General features: G+C 44.5%; 1 protein-coding gene across 28 annotated transcripts in view; it reads right to left on the reverse strand.

Annotated features, from left to right (window-relative positions):
- The window catches only part of GlcAT-P (Glucuronyltransferase P), a 245,434-nt gene that overhangs the window by 25,349 nt on the left and 197,570 nt on the right, over positions 1–22,515 (reverse strand). The window lies entirely within an intron of this gene.

A 22,515-nucleotide genomic window follows, 5' to 3' on the forward strand; every position in this document is an offset into this window, starting at 1 on the left:
CCGTTCGGGATCCCGTCAGGGTCTTTTCGGAACTATTGGGAGATCATTTGAGGACCTTTCTGGCATCATTTCTGGTTAGTTTTCGGGATCCTTTCCGGGTTCCATCAGGGTCATTTCGGGACTTTCGGCATCATTTAAGATTGGTTTTCAGGATTCGTCCGGGATCCGTCAGGGTAATTTCTGGACTTTTCCCAGACTATTTCGGGATAATTTTGGGACCCTCCCAAGATCATTTCTGGATGGATTTCGGAATCTGTCCGGGATGCCGTCAGGGTCATTTTGGGACTATTAGGTGATCATTTGAGGACCTTTTCGGCATCACTTCTGGATGGTTTTCGGTATCCGCTCAGGATCCCGTCGGAATTATTGCGGGACTTTTCGGGATCATTTGGTGTCCCTTCCGGCATCATTTCTGGATGGTTTTTGGGATTCGTCCGGCATCCCGTCGGGTTCATTTCGGGACTTTTTCTCGACTAATACGGGATCATTTGCGGGCCCTTTCGGCATCATTTCTAGATAGTTGTCGGGATCCGTCCGGGGTGCCGTCAGGGTCATTTTGCTATTAGGTGATCATTTGAGGACCTTTCCGGCATCACTTCTGGATGGTTTTCGGTATCCGATCAGGGTCACTCGGTATCATTGCGGGACTTTTTCGGGATCATTTTGGGTCCGTCCCAAGATCATTTCTGGATGGATTTCGGGATCTGTCCGGGATCCAGTCAGGGTCATTTAGGGGTGCGTTCGAGATCCCATCAGGGTCATTTCGGGACTTCTTCGGGACTATATCGGGATCATTTCTGGATGGTTTATGGGATCCGTCCATGACCCCTTAAGGGTCATTTCGGGACTATTAGGTGATCATTTGAGGACCTTTCCGGCATCACTTCTGGATGATTTTCGGTATCCGTTCGGGATCCCGTCGGAATCAATGCGGGACTTTTACGGAATCATTTGGGATTCCTTCCGGCATCATTTCTGGATGGTTTTCGGGATTTGTCCGGGATCCCGTCGGGGTTATTTCGGGACCTTTTCGGGGCTAATACGGGATCATTTGGGGATCCTCTAGGGGTCGTTTCGTGACTTTTTCTGTATTATTTCGGGATCATTTTGGGACCCTTTTGGCATAATTTCTTGATGGTTTGCCGGATCCATCAGGGTCATTACGGGACCATTTTGGGATCATTTGGGGACCCTTCCGAGATCATTTCTGGATCCGTCCGGGATGCCGTAGGAGCCATTTCGGTATTTTTTGTTACTTTTCCGGGATAGTTTTTGCACCCTTCCGGGATCATTTCTGGATCTGTGCGGGATCCCATCTGGGTCAATTCCGGACTATCTCGGGATCATTTTGGAATCCTTCCGGAATCATTTCTGTATGGTTTTCGCGATCCATCGTGGATCCCCTCGGAGCCATTTCGGAACTTTTTCTGGAGTTAGTCGGGATAATTTACGGACCCTTCCTGGATATTTTCTGGATGGTTTTTGAGATCCGCCCGGGAGCCCGTCAGGGTCATTTCGGAACCTTTTCGGGATCATTTTGGAACACCTTCAGGGATCATTTCTGTGTGGTTCTCTGGATACGTCTAGAATCGTGTCGCTCTCATTTCGGGTTTTTTTGGGACTATTCGGGGAACTTTTGGAGACCCTTTCGGGGCATTTCTGGATGGTTTTCGGGATCCGTCCGCGATAGCGTTGGCGTCATTTCGTAGCTTTTTCTGGATAATTTCGGGATCATTTGGGATCCTATCAGGTTATCAGCTCATTTAGTTCTTTTTTTTACTCAATTACAAAAATAAAATGCATTAGACAGAAAACAAAATTTTAAACAGATAATAAGCAGGCTAACGCGAATAGCCCATATATTTAAAATTTTCCTTGCGGACGGGGCCGCGGGTAAAGGCTAGTCTAATATATATTATAAATGGCAAAGTTTAGATGTGAAGATGTTTGGATGTTTGGATGTTTGGATGTTTGTCCAGACGTTTGTCTTTGTGACTCAATCACGCAAGAACGGCTGGACCGATTTGGATGAAATTTTGCACACATATAGCCAATAGTCTAGAAGGATCTACTAACTATATATTTTTGAAAAGGGGCGAGGTACCCGCCCCCTAGGAACAGTTATAATTTAATTATTATATTTTTTCGTCTTTGCGACTGAATCACGCCAGATTAGCTACACGGATTTTGATGAAATTTGGGACACAGACAGTAGTCTACTAGCGAAATTTTTTTCGAACATTGAAAGAGGGGTGGGGGTCCCACGACCCCTTCGAGAAATTATTTTTCAATAATTTTTACACATTATAACTTTACGTATACTGGCCTTCACCAATATCACAGACTCAAGGGGTCAAATAAGTCGAGGGCTTACAAAGTAAGCAGTGACACCCTCCGCCCCCCCCCCCTTTATCTCCCCCTCTGGTGTAAAATCTATAAATTGTTATAACTCAATATAAATTTTCTCCTAAATCAATAGTTTTTGGTATCTGGTACATACAGAACGAGATCTAGACAATTTTGGAGGAACGATCAGTGGTCCTCTCCTCTACTCCCGCCATCCGCCCTCCATCAATTGTTTTTATTAGCACGCTTTTATTAGCTTTACCTGTATGTTTCTATGTAACTTTTTATTCGCTCCAATGCGCCTGCTGCCTTATTAACATGGTTTTATAATTAGCTTCACCTTATTTGTAATCCCGTAAGGGTCATATCGAGACCCTCCGGGATCATTTCTGGATGGTTTTCGGGATCGGTCCGGGATTACGCCGGGGTAATTTCGGGACTTTTTCGGGACTATTTCGAGATCATTTTGGGACCCTTCCGGGATCATTTCTGTATAGTTTTCGGGATCCGTCCGGGATCCCGTCGGGGTTATTTTGGGACATTTTCGGGACTATTCCGGAATCATTTCGGGACTATTTCGCGATCATTTGGGGACCCTTCCGGCATCATTTCTGGATGGTTTACGGGATCCGTCCGGGATCCTGTCGGGGTCATTTTGGGACTTTTGCGGGATCATTTGGGGTCTCTTCCGGCATCATTTCTGGATGGTTTACGGGATCCGTCCGGGATCCTGTCGGGGTCATTTTGGGACTTTTGCGGGATCATTTGGGGTCTCTTCCGGCATCATTTCTGGATGGTTTACGGGATCCGTCCGGGATCCCGTCGGCGTCATTTTGGGACTTTTGCGGGATCATTTGGGGTCTCTTCCGGCATCATTTCTGGATGGTTTACGGGATCCGTCCGGGATCCTGTCGGGGTCATTTTGGGACTTTTGCGGGATCATTTGGGGTCTCTTCCGGCATCATTTCTGGATGGTTTACGGGCTCCGTCCGGGACCCTGTCGGGGTCATTTTTGGACTTTAGCGGGATCATTTGGGGTCTCCTCCGGCATCATTTCTGGATGGTTTACGGGATCCGTCCGGGATCCTGTCGAGGTAACTTTGGGACTTTTTCGGGATCATTTGGGGTCTCTTCCAGCATCATTTCTGGATGGTTTTCGGGATCCGTCCGGGATCCTGTCGGGGTCATTTTGAGACTTTTGCGGGATCATTTGGGGTTTCCTCCGCATCATTTCTGGATGGTTTACGGGATCCGTCCATGATCCTGTCGGGGTCATTTTGGGACTTTTTCGGGATCATTTGGGGTCTCTTCCGGCATCATTTCTGGATGGTTTACGGGATCCATCCGGGATCCTGTCGGGGTCATTTTGGGACTTTTGTGGGATCATTTGGGGTCTCTTCCGGCATCATTTCTGGATGGTTTACGGGATCCGTCCGGGATCCTGTCGGGGTCATTTTGGGACTTTTGCGGGATCACTTGGGGTCTCTTCCGGCATCATTTCTGGATGGTTTACGGGATCCGTCCGGGATCCTGTCGGGGTCATTTTGGGACTTTTGCGGGATCATTTGGGGTCTCTTCCGGCATCATTTCTGGATGGTTTACGGGATCCGTCCGGGATACTGTCGGGGTCATTTTGGGACTTTTGCGGGATCATTTGGGGCCTCTTCCGGCATCATTTCTGGATGGTTTACGGGATCCGTCCGGGATCCCGTCGGCGTCATTTTGGGACTTTTGCGGGATCATTTGGGGTCTCTTCCGGCATCATTTCTGGATGGTTTACGGATCCGTTCTTGATCCTGTCGGGGTAATTTTGGGACTTTTGCGGGATCATTTGGGGTCTCTTCCGGCATCATTTCTGGATGGTTTACGGGATCCGTCCGGGATCCTGTCGGGGTCATTTTGGGACTTTTGCGGGATCATTTGGGGTCTCTTCCAGCATCATTTCTGGATGGTTTTCGGGATCCGTCCGGGATCCTGTGGGGGTCATTTTGAGACTTTTGCGGGATCATTTGGGGTCTCCTCCGGCATCCTTTCTGGATGGTTTACGGGATCCGTTCGGGATCCCGTCGGCGTCATTTTGGGACTTTTGCGGGATCATTTGGGGTCTCTTCCGGTATCATTTCTGGATGGTTTACGGGATCCGCCCGGGATCCTGTCGGGGTCATTTTGGGACTTTTGCGGGATCATTTGGGGTCTCTTCCGGCATCATTTCTGGATGGTTTTCGGGATCTGTCCGGGATCCTGTCGGGGTCATTTTGAGACTTTTGCGGGATCATTTGGGGTCTCTTCCGGCATCATTTCTGTATGGTTTTCGGGATCCGTCCGGGATCCTGTCGGGGTCATTTTGGGCCTTTTGCGGGATCATTTGGGTTCTCTTCCGGCATCATTTCTGGATGGTTTACGGGATCCGTCCGGGATCCCGTCAGGGTTGCTACTTCGGGATTATTTTGGGACCCTTCCGGCATCATTTCTGGATAGTTTTCGAGATTTGTCCAGGATCCCGTCGGCATCATTTCGTGACTATTTGGTGTCATTTAGGGACACTTCCGGGATCATTTTAGGTCTCTTCGAAACCGGTAATTCAGCAACATATGGCCGTGGATTTACGGCAAATTATTCGTAATTAAAATTCGGTATGTTTTATCTTTAATATATCACAGCTTTTTCGTTCTATTTTTAAATGAATCCTGTAACGAACTATTACAACTATAATTAAAATTTTTGTAATATTTTAACCAACTAAATACCCGAAAAAGCAACACTGCTTTCATTTAAAAACTTCTTTTTGGTTTTAGCTAATTGTAGTTTCACTCCTTTGTTCTATGAGTAGTAATTCTTTCACCCCTGTCATATCAATTAATTTAACTTAGAAACAAAATGTATTTTTTTTAATTCGAAAAAAGTGTATTGTACTATTCATGTAAGCGTGCCCATCAGCTCAGTTAGTTCTTTTTTTTTACTGTATTAAAAAATAAAATACATTGACAGAAAAAATTTTTAAACAGACAACTTGATAAGCAGGCTAACGTGAATAGCACATATATTTTATTTTCTCCTTGCGGACGGGGCCGCGGGTAAAGGCTAGTATATTATAAATGGGAAAGTTTGGATGTTTAGATGTTTGGATGTTTGTCCAGACGTTTGTGTTTGTGACTCAATCACGCAAGAACGGCTGGACCGATTTAGATGAAATTTTGCACACATATAGCCAATAGTCTAGAAGGATCTAGTAGCTATATATTTTTGAAAAGGGCGTGGTCCCCGCCCCCTAGGAACAGTTATAATTTAATTATTATATTTTTTCGTCTTTGCGACTGAATCACGCCAGAATGGCTACACGGATTTTGATGAAATTTGGGACACAGACAATAGTCTACTAGCGAATTTTTTTTCGAACATGGAAAGGGGGTGGGGTTCCCACGACCCCTTCGAACAATTACTTTTTAATTATTTTTACACATTTTAACTTTACATATACCGGCCTTCACCAATATTACAGACTCAATGGGTCAAATAAATCGAGGGCTTACAAAATGAGCAGTGACACCCTCCGCCCCCTCTCCCCCTTCTCTCCTCCTCTGGTGTAAAATCTATAAATTGTTATAACTCAATATACATTTTCTCCTAAATCAATAGTTTTTGGTATCTGGTACATACAGACCGAGATCTAAACAATTTTGGAAAAACGATCAGTGGTCCTCTTCTTCTCCTCCCGCCATCCGCCCTCCTTCAATGGTTTTTATTAGCACGCTTTTATTAGCTTTACCTGTATGTTTCTATGTAACTTTTCATTCGCTCCAATGCACCTGCTGCCTTATTACCATGGTTTTATAATTAGCTTCACCTTATTTGTAATCCCGTAAGGGTCATATGGAGACCCTTCCGGGATCATTTCTGGATGGTTTTCGGGATCGGTCCGGGATCCCGCCGGGGTAATTTCGGGACTTTTTCGGGACTATTTCGGGATCATTTTGGGACACTTCCGGGATCATTTCTGTATAGTTTTCGGGATCCGTCCGGGATCCCGTCGGGGTTATTTTGGGACATTTTCGGGACTATTCCGGAATCATTTTGGGATTATTTCGCGATCATTTCTGGAAGGTTTTCGGGATCCGTCCAGGATCCCGTCGGGGTACTTTCGGGATCATTTGCGTACCTTCGAGAGATAAATTCTTGATGGTTGCCGGGATCATTACGGGACTTTTTCGGGGTTATTTTGGGACCCTTTCGGCATCATTTCTGGATGGTTTTCGGGATCCGTCCGTGATCTCGTCGGGGTAATTTGGGGACTTTTTCGGGATCATTTGGGGGCTCTTCCGGCATCATTTCTAGATGGTTTTCGGGATCCGCCCGGGATCTCGCCGGGTTATTTGGGGACTTTTTCGGGATCATTTGGGGGCTCTTCCGGCATCATTTCTGAATGGTTTTCGGGATCCATCCGGGATCTCATCGGGGTCATTTCGGGACTTTTTCGCGACTAATACGGGATCATTTGGGAACCCTTTCGGCATCATTTCTGGATGGTTTTCGGGATCCGTCCCGGATCTCGTCGAGGTCATTTGGGGACTTTTTCGGGATCATTTGGGGGCTCTTCCGGCATCATTCTGGATGGTTTTCGGGATCCGTCCGGGATCTCGTCGGGGTCATTTGGGGTCTTTTTCGGGATCATTTGGGGGCTCTTCCGGCATCATTTCTGAATGGTTTTCGGGATCCATCCGGGATCTCATCGGGGTCATTTCGGGACTTTTGCGCGACTAATAGGGGATTATTTGGGAACCCTTTCGGCATCATTTCTGAATAGTTGTCGGGATCCGTTGGATCCCGTCACGGTCATTTCGGGGCTATTAGGGGATCATTTGAGGACCTTTACGGCATCATTTCTGGATAGTTTTCGGAATCCTTTTGGGATCCCGTCAGGGTCATTTCGGGACTTTTTCGGGATCATTTAAGGATGGCTTTCAGGATTCGTCCGGGAACTCGTCAAGGTAATTTCTGGACTTTTCCGAGACTATTTCGGGATCGTTTTGGGACCTTCCCAAGATTATTTCTGGATGGATTTCGGGATCTGTCCGGGATGCCGTCAGGGTCATTTTGGGACTATTAGGTGATCATTTGAGGACCTTTTCGGCAACACTTCTGGATGGTTTTCGCTATCCGTTCAGGATCCCGTCCAAATAATTGCGGAACTTTTTCGGGATCATTTGGAGTCACTTCCGGCATCATTTCTGGATGGTTTTTGGGATTCGTCCGGCATCCCGTCGGGGTCATTTCGGGACTTTTTCTCGACTAATACGGGATATTTTGCGGGCCCTTTCGGTATCATTTCTGGATAGTTGTCGGAATCCGTTCGGGATCCCGTCAGGGTCTTTTCGGAACTATTAGGAGATCATTTGAGGACCTTTCCGGCATCATTTCTGGATAGTTTTCGGGATCCTTTCGGGGTCCCATCAGGGTCATTTCGGGTCTTTTTCGGCAACATTTCAGATTAGTCTTCAGGATTCGTCCGGGATCCCGTCAGGGTAATTTCTGGACTTTTCCGAGACTATTTCGGGATTATTTTGGGACATCCCCAAGATCATTTCTGGATGGATTTCGGGATCAGTCCGGGATGCCGTCAGGGTCATTTTGGGACTATTAGGTGATCATTTGAGAACCTTTCCGGCATCACTTCTGGATGGTTTTCGGTATACGTTGAGGATCCCGTCGGAATCATTGCGAGACTTTTTCGGAATCATTTTGGATCCCTTCCGGCATCATTTCTGGATGGTTTTCGGGATTTGTCCGGCATCCCGTCGGGGTTATTTCGAAACCTTTTCGGGGCTAATACGGGATCATTTGGGGATCCTCTAGGGGTCGTTTCGTGACTTTTTCTGTTTTATTTCGGGATCATTTGGGGACCCTTCCGGCATAATTTCTTGATGGTTTGCCGGATCCATCAGGGTCATTTCGGGACCATTTTGGGATCATTTGGGGACCCTTCCGAGATCATTTCTGGATCCGTCCGGGATGCCATAGGAGCCATTTCGGGATTTTTTTGTTACTTTTCCGGGATAGTTTTTGAACCCTTCCGGGATCATTTTTGGACCTGTGCGGGATCCCATCTGGGTCATTTCCGGACTATTTCGGGATCATTTTGGGACACTTCCGGAATCATTTCTGTATGGTTTTCGCGATCCGTCGTGGATCCCCTCGGAGCCATTTCGGAACTTTTTCTGGAGTATGTCGGGATAATTTAGGGACCCTTCCTGGATATTTTCTGGATGCTTTTTGAGATCCGCCCGGGAACCCGTCAGGGTCATTTCGGAACCTTTTCGGGATCATTTTGGAACACCTTCAGGGATAATTTCTGTGTGGTTCTCTGGATACGTCTAGAATCGTGTCGTTGTCATTTCGGCTTTTTTTGGGACTATTCCGGGAACTTTTGGAGACCCTTTCGGGGCATTTCTGGATGGTTTCGGGATCCGTCCGCGATAGCGTGGGGGTCATTTCATAGCTTTTCTGGATAATTTCGGGAGCATTTGGGATCCTATCAGGTTATCAGCTCATTTAGTCCTTTTTTTTACTAAATTACAAAAATAAAATGCATTAGACAGAAAACAAAATTTTAAACAGATAACTTGATAAGTAGGCTAATGCGAATAGCCCATATATTTAAATTTCTCCTTGCGGACGGGGCCGCGGGTAAAGGCTAGTATATATTATAAATGGCAAAGTTTGGATGTGAAGATGTTTGGATGTTTGGATGTTTGGATGTTTGTCCAGACGTTTGTCTTTGTGACTCAATAACGCAAGAACGGCTGGACCGATTTGTATGAAATTTTGCACACATATAGCCAATAGTCTAGAAGGATCTACTAGCTGTATATTTTTCAAAAGGGGCGTGGTCCCCGCCCCTAGGAACAGTTATAATTTAATTATTATATTTTTTCGTCTTTGCGATTGAATCACGCCAGAATGGCTACACGGATTTTGATGAAATTTGGGACACAGACAATAGTCTACTAGGGAAATTTTTTTCCAACATGGAAAGAGGGGTGGGGGTCCCACGACCCCTTCGAGCAATTACTGTTTAATAATTTTATACATTATAACTTTACGCATACTGGCCTTCACCAATATCACAGACTCAAGGGGTCAAATAAGTCGAGGGCTTACAAAGTAAGCAGTGACACCCTCCGCCCCCTTCCGCCCCCTTTATCTCCCCCTCTGGTGTAAAATCCATAAATTGTTATAACTCAATCTAAATTTTCTCCTAAATCAATAGTTTTTGGTAACTGGTACATACAGAACGAGACCTAGACAATTTTAGAGGAACGATCAGTGGTCCTCTCCTCTACTCCCGCCATCCGCCCTCCATCAATTGTTTTTATTAGCACGCTTTTATTAGCTTGACCTGTATGTTTCTATCTAACTTTTTATTCTCTCCAATGCGCCTGCTGCCTTATTAACATGGTTTTATAATTAGCTTCACCTTATTTGTAATCCCGTAAGGGTCATATGGAGACCCTTTCGGGATCATTTCTGGATGGTTTTCGGGATCGGTCCGGGATCCCGCCGGGGTAATTTCGGGACTTTTTCGGGACTATTTCGGGATCATTTTGGGACACTTCCGGGATCATTTCTGTATAGTTTTCGGGATCCGTCCGGGATCCCGTCGGGGTTATTTTGGGACATTTTCGGGACTATTCCGGAATCATTTCGGGATTATTTCGCGATCATTTGGGGACCCTTCCGGCATCTTTTCTGGAAGGTTTTCGGGATCCGTCGTGGATCCCCTCGGAGCCATTTCGGAACTTTTTCTGGAGTATGTCGGGATAATTTAGGGACCCTTCCTGGATATTTTCTGGATGGTTTTTGAGATCCGCCCGGGAACCCGTCAGGGTCATTTCGGAACCTTTTCGGGATCATATTGGAACACCTTCAGGGATCATTTCTGTGTGGTTCTCTGGATACGTCTAGAATCGTGTCGTTGTCATTTCGGCTTTTTTTGGGACTATTCCGGGAACTTTTGGAGACCCTTTCGGGGCATTTCTGGATGGTTTCGGGATCCGTCCGCGATAGCGTGGGGGTCATTTCGTAGCTTTTTCTGGATAATTTCGGGAGCATTTGGGATCCTATCAGGTTATCAGCTCATTTAGTCCTTTTTTTTACTAAATTACAAAAATAAAATGCATTAGACAGAAAACAAAATTTTATACAGATAACTTGATAAGTAGGCTAATGCGAATAGCCCATATATATAAATTTCTCCTTGCGGACGGGGCCGCGGGTAAAGGCTAGTATATTATAAATGGGAAAGTTTGGATGTTTAGATGTTTGGATGTTTGGATGTTTGTCCAGACGTTTGTCTTTGTGACTCAATCACGCAAGAACGGCTGGACCGATTTGGATGAAATTTTGCACACATATAGCCAATAGTCTAGAAGGATCTACTAGCTATATATTTTTGAAAAGGGGCGTGATCCCCGCCCCCTATGAACAGTTATAATTTAATTATTATATTTTTTCGTCTTTGCGACTGAATCACGCCAGAATGGCTACACGGATTTTGATGAAATTTGGGCGGAATTTTTTTCGAACATGGAAAGAAGGGTGGAGGTCCCACGACCTCTTCGAGCAATTACTTTTTAATAATTTTTACACATTATAACTTTACGTATGCTGGCCTTCACCAATATCACAGACTCAAGGGGTCAAATAAGTCGAGGGCTTACAAAGTAAGCAGTGACACCCTCCCCCCTTCCGCCCCCCTTTATCAACCTCTCTGGTGTAAAATCTATAAATTGTTATAACTCAATATAAATTTTCTCCTAAATCAATAGTTTTTGGTATCTGGCACATACAGATCGAGATCTAGACAATTTTGGAGGAACGATCAGTGGTCCTCTCCTTTTACTCCCGCCATCCGCCCTCCTTCAATTGTTTTTATTAGCACGCTTTTATTAGCTTTACATGTATGTTTCTATGTAACTTTTCATTCGCTCCAATGCGCCTGCTGCCTTATTAACATGGTTTTATAATTAGCTTCACCTCATATGGAGACCCTTCCGGGATCATTTCTGGATGGTTTTCGGGATCGGTCCGGTATCCCGCCGGCGTAATTTTGGGACTTTTTCGGGACTATTTCGGGATCATTTTGGGACCCTTCCGGGATCATTTCTGTATAGTTTTCGGGACTTCCGGCATCATTTCTGAATGGTTTTCGGGATCCGTCCGGGATCCCGTCGGGGTACTTTCGGTATCATTTACGTACCTTCGAGAGATAAATTCTTGATGGTTGCCGGGATCATTACGGAACTTTTTCGGGGTTATTTTGGGTCCCTTTAGGCATAATTTCTGGATGGTCTTCGGGATTCGTCCGGCATCCCGTCGGGGTCATTTCGGGACTTTTTCGCGACTAATACGGGATCATTTGGGGACCCTTTCGGCATCATTTCTGGATGGTTTTCGGGATCCGTCTGGGATCTCGTCGGGGTAATTTGGGGACTTTTTCGGGATCATTTGGGGGCTCTTCCGGCATCATTTCTGGATGGTTTTCGGGATCCGTCCGGGATCTCGTCGAGGTCATTTGGGGACTTTTTCGAGATAATTTGGGGGCTCTTCCGGCATCATTTCTGGATGGTTTTCGGGGTCCGCCCGGGATCCCGTCGGGGTCATTTCGCGGCTTTTTCGTGACTAATACGAGATCATTTGGGGGCTCTGCCGGCATCATTTCTGGATGGTTTTCGGGATCCGTCCGGGATCTCGTCGGGGTCATTTGGGGACTTTTTCGGGATCATTTGGGGGCTCTTCCGGTATCATTTCTGGATGGTTTTCGGGATCCGCCCGGGATCCCGTCGGGGTCATTTCGGAACTTTTTCGCGACTAATACGGGATAGTTTGGGAACCCTTTCGGCATCATTTCTGGATGGTTTTCGGGATCCGTCCGGGATCCCATCAGGGTAATATCGGGACTATTAGGGGATTATTTGCGGACCTTTCTGGTATGATTTCTGGATAATTTTCGGGATCCGTCCGGGATGCCGACGAGGTCATTTCGGGACTATTTCGGGATCATTTGGGATACCTACCGGCATCATTTCTGGATGGTTTTTGGGATTCGTCCGGGATCCCGTCGAGGTCATTTCGGGAATTTTACTCGACTAATACGGGATCATTTGCGGACCCTTTCGGCATCATTTCTGGATAGTTGTCGGGATCCGTTCGGGATCCCGTCACGGTCATTTCGGGACTATTAGGGGATCATTTGAGGACTTTTCCGGCATCATTTCTGGATAGTTTTCGGAATCCTTTCGGGATCCCGTCAGGGTCATTTCGGGACCTTTTCGGGATCATTTAAGGATGGCTTTCAGGATTCGTCCGGGAACCCGTCAGGGTAATTTCTGAACTTTTCCGAGACTATTTCGGGATCATTTTGGGACCTTCCCAAGATCATTTCTGGATGGATTTCGGGATCTGTCCGGGATGCCGTCAGTGTCATTTTGGGACTATTAGATGATCATTTGAGGACCTTTCCGGTATCACTTCTGGATGGTTTTCGGTGTCCGATCAAGATCCCCTCGGAATAAGTGTGGGACTTTTTCGGGATCATTTGGGATCCCTTCCGGCATCATTTCTGTATGGTTTTTAGGATTCGTCCGGCATCCCATAGGGGTCATTTCGGGACTTTTTCTCGACTAATACGGTATCATTTGCGGAACCATTCGGCACCATTCCTGGATAGTTTTCGGGATCCCGTCAGGGTCATTTCAGGACTTTTTGGGATCATTTAAGGATGGCTTTTAGGATTCGTCGGGGATCCCGTCAGGGTAATTTCTGGACTTTTCCGAGACTATTTCGGAATCAATTTGGGACCTTCCCAAGATCATTTCTGGATGGATTTCGAGATTTGTCCGGGATGCCGTCAGGGTCATTTTGGGACTATTAGGTCATCATTTGAGGACCTTGCCGGCATCACTTCTGGATGGTTTTCGGTATCCGTTCTGGATCCCGTCGGAATAATTGCGGGACTTTTTCGGGATCATTTTGGAACACCTTCAGGGATCATTTCTATGTGGTTCTCTGGATACGTCTAGAATCGTGTCGTTGTCATTTCGGGTTTTTTTGGGACTATTCCGGGAACTTTTGGAGACCCTTTCGGGGCATTTCTGGATGGTTTTCGGGATCTGTCCGCGATAGCGTGGGGGTCATTTCGTAGCTTTTTCTGGATAATTTCGGGATCATTTGGGATCCTATCAGGATATCAGCTCATTTAGTTCTTTTTTTTACTCAATTACAAAAATAAAATGCATTAGACAGAAAACAAAATTTTAAACAGATAACTTGATAAGCAGGCTAACGCGAATAGCCCATATATTTAAATTTCTCCTTGCGGACGGGGCCGCGGGTAAAGGCTAGTAATAAAATAAATAAATACAAAATTTTAAGTTAAACGGTTTTATTCAAAGCAATACTTACATTAAGTAGTAATAATACTAAAAGATAGAAAATAATTATCCTAGGTACTAGTCATCGCACTCCTCATCAATCTAGGGCGTTGATCAGACAATTAAATAAAAGCGGACCTACCTATTTATTTTCTAGCTTTTAGTATTATTATTACTTAATGTAAGTATTGTTTTCAGAAAACCGTTTAACTTAAACATTTTTTTGTATTATTTCGCTAGCTTAATATGAAAATGTGCTAAGTCACTTTTTTTGAAAAACTGTATTTTAATGCAGCTTTAAAACTGAATTCAAAATACATCTATCACAAAAAAAACATTTTTTAATTTTTCATTTTTACGTGCTGTTTGCAATGATGTGTAAATGTATTAAGTCTTCAGGTGTTCAAAAAAAATGTGCTAAGTCAACCAGTCAATAATATCAATCTGAATTACTAGTCATTACTTTGTGCGCGCATCTTATTTACATGTTTAATTCATTCAGTCTAAAAGTACATGCTTTGTTGTTTTTGTTGTTGCATTAACGATAAAGACACTCCCCGAAGGCTTTGATGGTCCTTTGCCGGATATAGATCCGGTACGTTCCGGTAACAAAGCACTATTAAGGTACTAGTCTGACCATCTCGGGAACGATTTATATGACTACATTAAACCTTCTAGACCATCCCGTCCTCCCCACCCCCTAGTTCCATGAGGAACTTGGGGTCGCCAGAGGCTCGGCTGTCAATGAAACAGGATTCGCCACGGGTAGGTGAGGTTGACAATTGGGTTGGAGAAGCTATATATTGCGCTGGGAACCCCTTGAGGGGGTTGCCTACACAACTCCTTGAAATTGGATTCACCCAATTGAGACATGCCTTTGGCGTTTGATAAATGCTTTGCGCTGACCATAATCTACTTCAATTCTTAGATGTCGATAACTACATGCTTTGTTACAGACTAGTTAAAAAGAGAAAACAATTCAAGCTTAAACTTATATAAGCTGTTATTATAATTAATAATACTACTGAATCGATTTGCTAGATGTATAGTCCTAGTTATAGGTTCATTCATAGCATAATTCGTTTTATGCGTTATTTCGATAAATAATCTATTATGCTGAAGATCACGCAGTGGAATATATGGAATGAAGAAATTAGATAACACAGAGCAATTCGTGCTCAAGTTTATTACATTATAGGCAAGCATGAGTGAGATAAAAGTTCTTCTGTCATGCAAAGCCTGAAGACCAGGCAATTTGCGCCTGCTTGTATATGATGGGAGGCCGTCTGGCCAGTGAAGCATACCTAAAGCAATTTTTGTAAAAATTTTTTTAACTCTCTCAATTTTATAGGAGTTTGATTCATAGAAAGGATTCCATATTATTGAGCAATATTCCAGACAACTTCTGACCTAGGATATATAAAGTGCCGTCAACGTCATAGGGTCCTTAACGTGACTGGTGTTACGTCTACTGAACCCAACCATTGCAACAAATTTTGAAACAACGAAGTCAATGGTACTAGAAAAAGAGAGTTTGGAGATAAAAATTAAACCCAAGTCCTTACTCTTCTGACAACGATTAAGAGATTTAGTATTTAATTTGTAGATAAAGTATGTGGCAGTTGTTTTTTTGGAATAAGACACAAGACAGCATTTGTTTGAATTTAAATATAAATTATTGTCTGCGCACCATCTGGCAAAAGAGTCCAGATCAGAACCGTTAGAAATAGTTTGACAAATAAATAGTATTTTTTGTGAAATATATACATAGTTTTAGTGTTTTATTTCAATCATTAAATGTGAGGAGTAATGGGAAAACATATTGAGTAAAAAGTGCTAAGTCAGGAGAAAAAATTTGTTTTGAGTGCGGAAATTGTGCTAAGTCATAAAATAGCTGCTGGGTTGGCATACATGATTATTATTAACTTCTTCAAAGCTTCTACACTAAAAAGCATTGCAATTAAGGTATCTTCATTCACAGTTTTGAAAAAAGAAGTTTAATTTAAATATTATTCACTTTTTTCGTCTCCTGTAAAATTCGTAAAAGTTGACTTAGCACATTTTCACATTAAGCCAACGATTTTTTTTATCCTTTGGCGAGGGTCAATCAATCAATCAATCAATAGTTTTTGGTATCTGGCACATACAGATCGAGATCTAGACAATTTTGGAGGAACGATCAGTGGTCCTCTCCTTTTACTCCCGCCATCCGCCCTCCTTCAATTGTTTTTATTAGCACGCTTTTATTAGCTTTACCTGTATGTTTCTATGTAACTTTTCATTCGCTCCAATGCGCCTGCTGCCTTATTAACATGGTTTTATAATTAGCTTCACCTCATATGGAGACCCTTCCGGGATCATTTCTGGATGGTTTTCGGGATCGGTCCGGTATCCCGCCGGCGTAATTTTGGGACTTTTTCGGGACTATTTCGGGATCACTTTGGGACCCTTCCGGGATCATTTCTGTATAGTTTTCGGGACTTCCGGCATCATTTCTGAATGGTTTTCGGGATCCGTCCGGGATCCCGTCGGGGTACTTTCGGTATCATTTACGTACCTTCGAGAGATAAATTCTTGATGGTTGCCGGGATCATTACGGAACTTTCTCGGGGTTATTTTGGGTCCCTTTAGGCATAATTTCTGGATGGTCTTCGGGATTCGTCCGGCATCCCGTCGGGGTCATTTCGGGACTTTTTCGCGACTAATACGGGATCATTTGGGGACCCTTTCGGCATCATTTCTGGATGGTTTTCGGGATCCGTCTGGGATCTCGTCGGGGTAATTTGGGGACTTTTTCGGGATCATTTGGGGGCTCTTCCGGCATCATTTCTGGATGGTTTTCGGGATCCGTCCGGGATCTCGTCGAGGTCATTTGGGGACTTTTTCGAGATAATTTGGGGGCTCTTCCGGCATCATTTCTGGATGGTTTTCGGGGTCCGCCCGGGATCCCGTCGGGGTCATTTCGCGTCTTTTTCGTGACTAATACGGGATCATTTGGGGGCTCTGCCGGCATCATTTCTGGATGGTTTTCGGGATCCGTCCGGGATCTCGTCGGGGTCATTTGGGGACTTTTTCGGGATCATTTGGGGGCTCTTCCGGTATCATTTCTGGATGGTTTTCGGGATCCGCCCGGGATCCCGTCGGGGTCATTTCGGAACTTTTTCGCGACTAATATGGGATAATTTGGGAACCCTTTCGGCATCATTTCTGGATGGTTTTCGGGATCCGTCCGGGATCCCATCAGGGTAATATCGGGACTATTAGGGGATCATTTGGGGACCTTTCTGGTATGATTTCTGGATAATTTTCGGGATCCGTCCGGGATGCCGACGAGGTCATTTCGGGACTATTTCGGGATCATTTGGGATACCTACCGGCATCATTTCTGGATGGTTTTTGGGATTCGTCCGGGATCCCGTCGAGGTCATTTCGGGACTTTTACTCGACTAATACGGGATCATTTGCGGACCCTTTCGGCATCATTTCTGGATAATTGTCGGGATCCGTTCGGGATCCCGTCACGGTCATTTCGGGACTATTAGGGGATCATTTGAGGACTTTTCCGGCATCATTTCTGGATAGTTTTCGGAATCCTTTCGGGATCCCGTCAGGGTCATTTCGGGACCTTTTCGGGATCATTTAAGGATGGCTTTCAGGATTCGTCCGGGAACCCTTCAGGGTAATTTCTGAACTTTTCCGAGACTATTTCGGGATCATTTTGGGACCTTCCCAAGATCATTTCTGGATGGATTTCGGGATCTGTCCGGGATGCCGTCAGTGTCATTTTGGGACTATTAGATGATCATTTGAGGACCTTTCCGGTATCACTTCTGGATGGTTTTCGGTATCCGATCAAGATCCCCTCGGAATAAGTGTGGGACTTTTTCGGGATCATTTGGGATCCCTTCCGGCATCATTTCTGTATGGTTTTTAGGATTCGTCCAGCATCCCGCCGGGGTCATTTCGGGACTTTTACTCGACTAATACGGGATAATTTGCGGGCCCTTTCTGTATCATTTCTGGATAGTTGTCGGGATCCGTTCGGGATCCCGTCAGGCTCTTTTCGGAACTATTAGGAGATCATTTGAGGACCTTCCGGGCATCATTTCTGGATAGTTTTCGGGATCCTTTCGGGGTCCCATCAGGGTCATTTCGGGACTTTTTCGGCAACATTTAAGATTGGTTTTCAGGTTTCGTCCGGGAACCCGTCAGGGTAATTTCTGGACTTTTCCGAGACTATTTCGGGATCATTTTGGGACCCTCCTAAGATCATTTCTGGATGGATTTCGGGATCTGTCCAGGATGCCGTCAGGGTCATTTTGGGACTATTAGGTGATCATTTGAGGACCTTTCCGGCATCACTTCTGCATGGTTTTCGGTATCCGTTCAGGATCCCGTCGGAATAATTGCGGGACTTTTTCGGGATCATTTGGGGTCCCTTCCGGCTTCATTTCTGGACGGTTTTTGGGATTCGTCCGGCATCCCGTCGTGGTCATTTCGGGACTTTTTCTCGACTAATACGGGATCATTTGCGGGCCCTTTCGGCATCATTTCTAGATAGTTGTCGATATCCATTCGGGATCCCGTCAGGGTCTTTTCGGAACTATTAGGAGATCATTTGAGGACCTTTCCGACATCATTTCTGGATAGTTTTCGGAATCCTTTCGGGGTCCCGTCAGGGTCATTTCGGGACTTTTTCGGGATCATTTAAGGATGGCTTTCAGGATTCGTCCGGGAACCCGTCAGGGTAATTTCTGGACTTTTCCGAGACTATTTCGGGATCATTTTGAGACCTTACCCAAGATCATTTCTGGATGGATTTCGGGATCAGTCCGGGATGCCGTCTGTGTTATTTTGGGACTATGAGGTGATCATTTGAGGACCTTTCCGGCATCACTTCTGGATGGTTTTCGGTATCCGTTCAGGATCCCGTCGGATTCATTGCGTGACTTTTTCGGGATCATTTGGGGTCCCTCCCAAGATCATTTCTGGATAGATTTCTGGATCTGTCCGGGATCCCGTCAGGGTCATTTAGGGATGCGTTCGAGATCCCGTCAGGGTCCTTTCGGGACTTCTTCGGGACTATATCGGGATCATTTCTGGATGGTTTACGGGATCCGTCCAGGATCCCTTAAGGGTAATTTCGGGACTATTAGGTGATCATTTGAGGACCTTTCCGGCATCACTTCTCGATGATTTTAGGTATCCGTTCGGGATCCCGTTGGAATCATTGCGGGACTTTTTCGGAATTATTTGGGATCCCTTCCTACATCATTTCTGGATGTTTTTCGGGATTTGTCCGGGATCACGTCGGGGTTATTTCGGGACCTTTTCGGGCTAATACGGGATCATTTGGGGATCCTCTAGGGGTCGTTTCGTGACTTTTTCTGTTTTATTTCGGGATCATTTGTGGACCCTTCCGGCATAATTTCTTGATGGCTTGCCGGATCCATCAGGGTCATTTCGTGACCATTTTGGGATCATTTGGGGACCCTTCCGAGATCATTTCTGGATCCGTCCGGGATGCCGTAGGAGCCATTTCGGGATTTTTTGTTACTTTTCCGGGATAGTTTTTGAACTTCCGGGATCATTTCTGTATGGTTTTCGCGATCCGTCGTGGATCCGCTCGGAGCCATTTCGGAACTTTTTCTGGAGTATGTCGAGGTCATTTGGGGACTTTTTCGGGACCATTTCTGGATGGTTTTCGGGATCCGTCCGAGATCCCGTCGGGGTCATTTCGGGACTTTTTCTCGACTAATACTGGATCATTTGGGGACCCTTTCGACATCATTTCTGGATAGCTTTCGGGATCCGTCCGGGATCCGGACGGGGTCATTTCGGGACTATTTCATGATCATTTGGGGTACCTGCCGGCATCATTTCTGGATAGTTTTCGGTATCCGTCCGGGATCTCGTCGGAGTCATTTGGGGACCTTTTCGGGATCATTTGGGGGCTCTCCCGGCATCATTTCTGGATGGTTTTTGGGATCCCGTCGGGGTCATTTCGGGACTTTTTCGCGAATAATACGGGATCATTTGGGAACCCTTTCGGCCTCATTTCTGGATGGTTTTCGGGATCCGGTCGGGATCCCATCAGGGTAATTTCGGGACTATTAGGGGATCATTTGGGGACCTTTCCGGCATCATTTCTGGATAATTTTCGGGATCCATCCGGGATGCCGACGAGGTCATTTCGGGACTATTTCGGGATTATTTGGGATACCTATCGGCATCATTTCTGGATAGTTTGTGGGATTCGTCCGGGATCCCATAGGGGTCATTTCGGGACTTTTTCTCGACTAATACGGTATCATTTGCGGAACCATTCGGCACCATTCCTGGATAGTTTTCGGGATCCCGTCAGGGTCATTTCGGGACTTTTTGGGATCATTTAAGGATGGCTTTTAGGATTCGTCCGGGATCCCGTCAGGGTAATTTCTGGACTTTTCCGAGACTATTTCGGAATCAATTTGGGACCTTCCCAAGATCATTTCTGGATGGATTTCGAGATTTGTCCGGGATGCCGTCAGGGTCATTTTGGGACTATTAGGTCATCATTTGAGGACCTTGCCGGCATCACTTCTGGATGGTTTTCGGTATCCGTTCAGGATCCCGTCGGAATAATTGCGGGACTTTTTCGGGATCATTTTGGAACACCTTCAGGGATCATTTCTATGTGGTTCTCTGGATACGTCTAGAATCGTGTCGTTGTCATTTCGGGTTTTTTTGGGACTATTCCGGGAACTTTTGGAGACCCTTTCGGGGCATTTCTGGATGGTTTTCGGGATCTGTCCGCGATAGCGTGGGGGTCATTTCGTAGCTTTTTCTGGATAATTTCGGGATCATTTGGGATCCTATCAGGATATCAGCTCATTTAGTTCTTTTTTTTACTCAATTACAAAAATAAAATGCATTAGACAGAAAACAAAATTTTAAACAGATAACTTGATAAGCAGGCTAACGCGAATAGCCCATATATTTAAATTTCTCCTTGCGGACGGGGCCGCGGGTAAAGGCTAGTAATAAAATAAATAAATACAAAATTTTAAGTTAAACGGTTTTATTCAAAGCAATACTTACATTAAGTAGTAATAATACTAAAAGATAGAAAATAATTATCCTAGGTACTAGTCATCGCACTCCTCATCAATCTAGGGCGTTGATCAGACAATTAAATAAAAGCGGACCTACCTATTTATTTTGTAGCTTTTAGTATTATTATTACTTAATGTAAGTATTGTTTTCAGAAAACCGTTTAACTTAAACATTTTTTTGTATTATTTCGCTAGCTTAATATGAAAATGTGCTAAGTCACTTTTTTTGAAAAACTGTATTTTAATGCAGCTTTAAAACTGAATTCAAAATACATCTATCACAAAAAAAAAACATTTTTTAATTTTTCATTTTTACGTGCTGTTTGCAATGATGTGTAAATGTATTAAGTCTTCAGGTGTTCAAAAAAAATGTGCTAAGTCAACCAGTCAATAATATCAATCTGAATTACTAGTCATTACTTTGTGCGCGCATCTTATTTACATGTTTAATTCATTCAGTCTAAAAGTACATGCTTTGTTGTTGTTGTTGTTGCATTAACGATAAAGACACTCCCCGAAGGCTTTGATGGTCCTTTGCCGGATATAGATCCGGTACGTTCCGGTAACAAAGCACTATTAAGGTACTAGTCTGACCATCTCGGGAACGATTTATATGACTACATTAAACCTTCTAGACCATCCCTTCCTCCCCACCCCCTAGTTCCATGAGGAACTTGGGGTCGCCAGAGGCTCGGCTGTCAATGAAACAGGATTCGCCACGGGTAGGTGAGGTTGACAATTGGGTTGGAGAAGCTATATATTGCGCTGGGAACCCCTTGAGGGGGTTGCCTACACAACTCCTTGAAATTGGATTCACCCAATTGAGACATGCCTTTGGTGTTTGATAAATGCTTTGCGCTGACCATAATCTACTTCAATTCTTAGATGTCGATAACTACATGCTTTGTTACAGACTAGTTAAAAAGAGAAAACAATTCAAGCTTAAACTTATATAAGCTGTTATTATAATTAATAATACTACTGAATCGATTTGCTAGATGTATAGTCCTAGTTATAGGTTCATTCATAGCATAATTCGTTTTATGCGTTATTTCGATAAATAATCTATTATGCTGAAGATCACGCAGTGGAATATATGGAATGAAGAAATTAGATAACACAGAGCAATTCGTGCTCAAGTTTATTACATTATAGGCAAGCATGAGTGAGATAAAAGTTCTTCTGTCATGCAAAGCCTGAAGACCAGGCAATTTGCGCCTGCTTGTATATGATGGGAGGCCGTCTGGCCAGTGAAGCATACCTAAAGCAATTTTTGTAAAAATTTTTTTAACTCTCTCAATTTTATAGGAGTTTGATTCATAGAAAGGATTCCATATTATTGAGCAATATTCCAGACAACTTCTGACCTAGGATATATAAAGTGCCGTCAACGTCATAGGGTCCTTAACGTGACTGGTGTTACGTCTACTGAACCCAACCATTGCAACAAATTTTGAAACAACGAAGTCTATGGTACTAGAAAAAGAGAGTTTGGAGATAAAAATTAAACCCAAGTCCTTACTCTTCTGACAACGATTAAGAGATTTAGTATTTAATTTGTAGATAAAGTATGTGGCAGTTGTTTTTTTGGAATAAGACACAAGACAGCATTTGTTTGAATTTAAATATAAATTATTGTCTGCGCACCA

This window comes from Eurosta solidaginis, chromosome 5, assembly GCF_040869045.1.
Source record: "Eurosta solidaginis isolate ZX-2024a chromosome 5, ASM4086904v1, whole genome shotgun sequence".
Classification (NCBI taxonomy): Eukaryota; Metazoa; Arthropoda; class Insecta; order Diptera; family Tephritidae; genus Eurosta; species Eurosta solidaginis.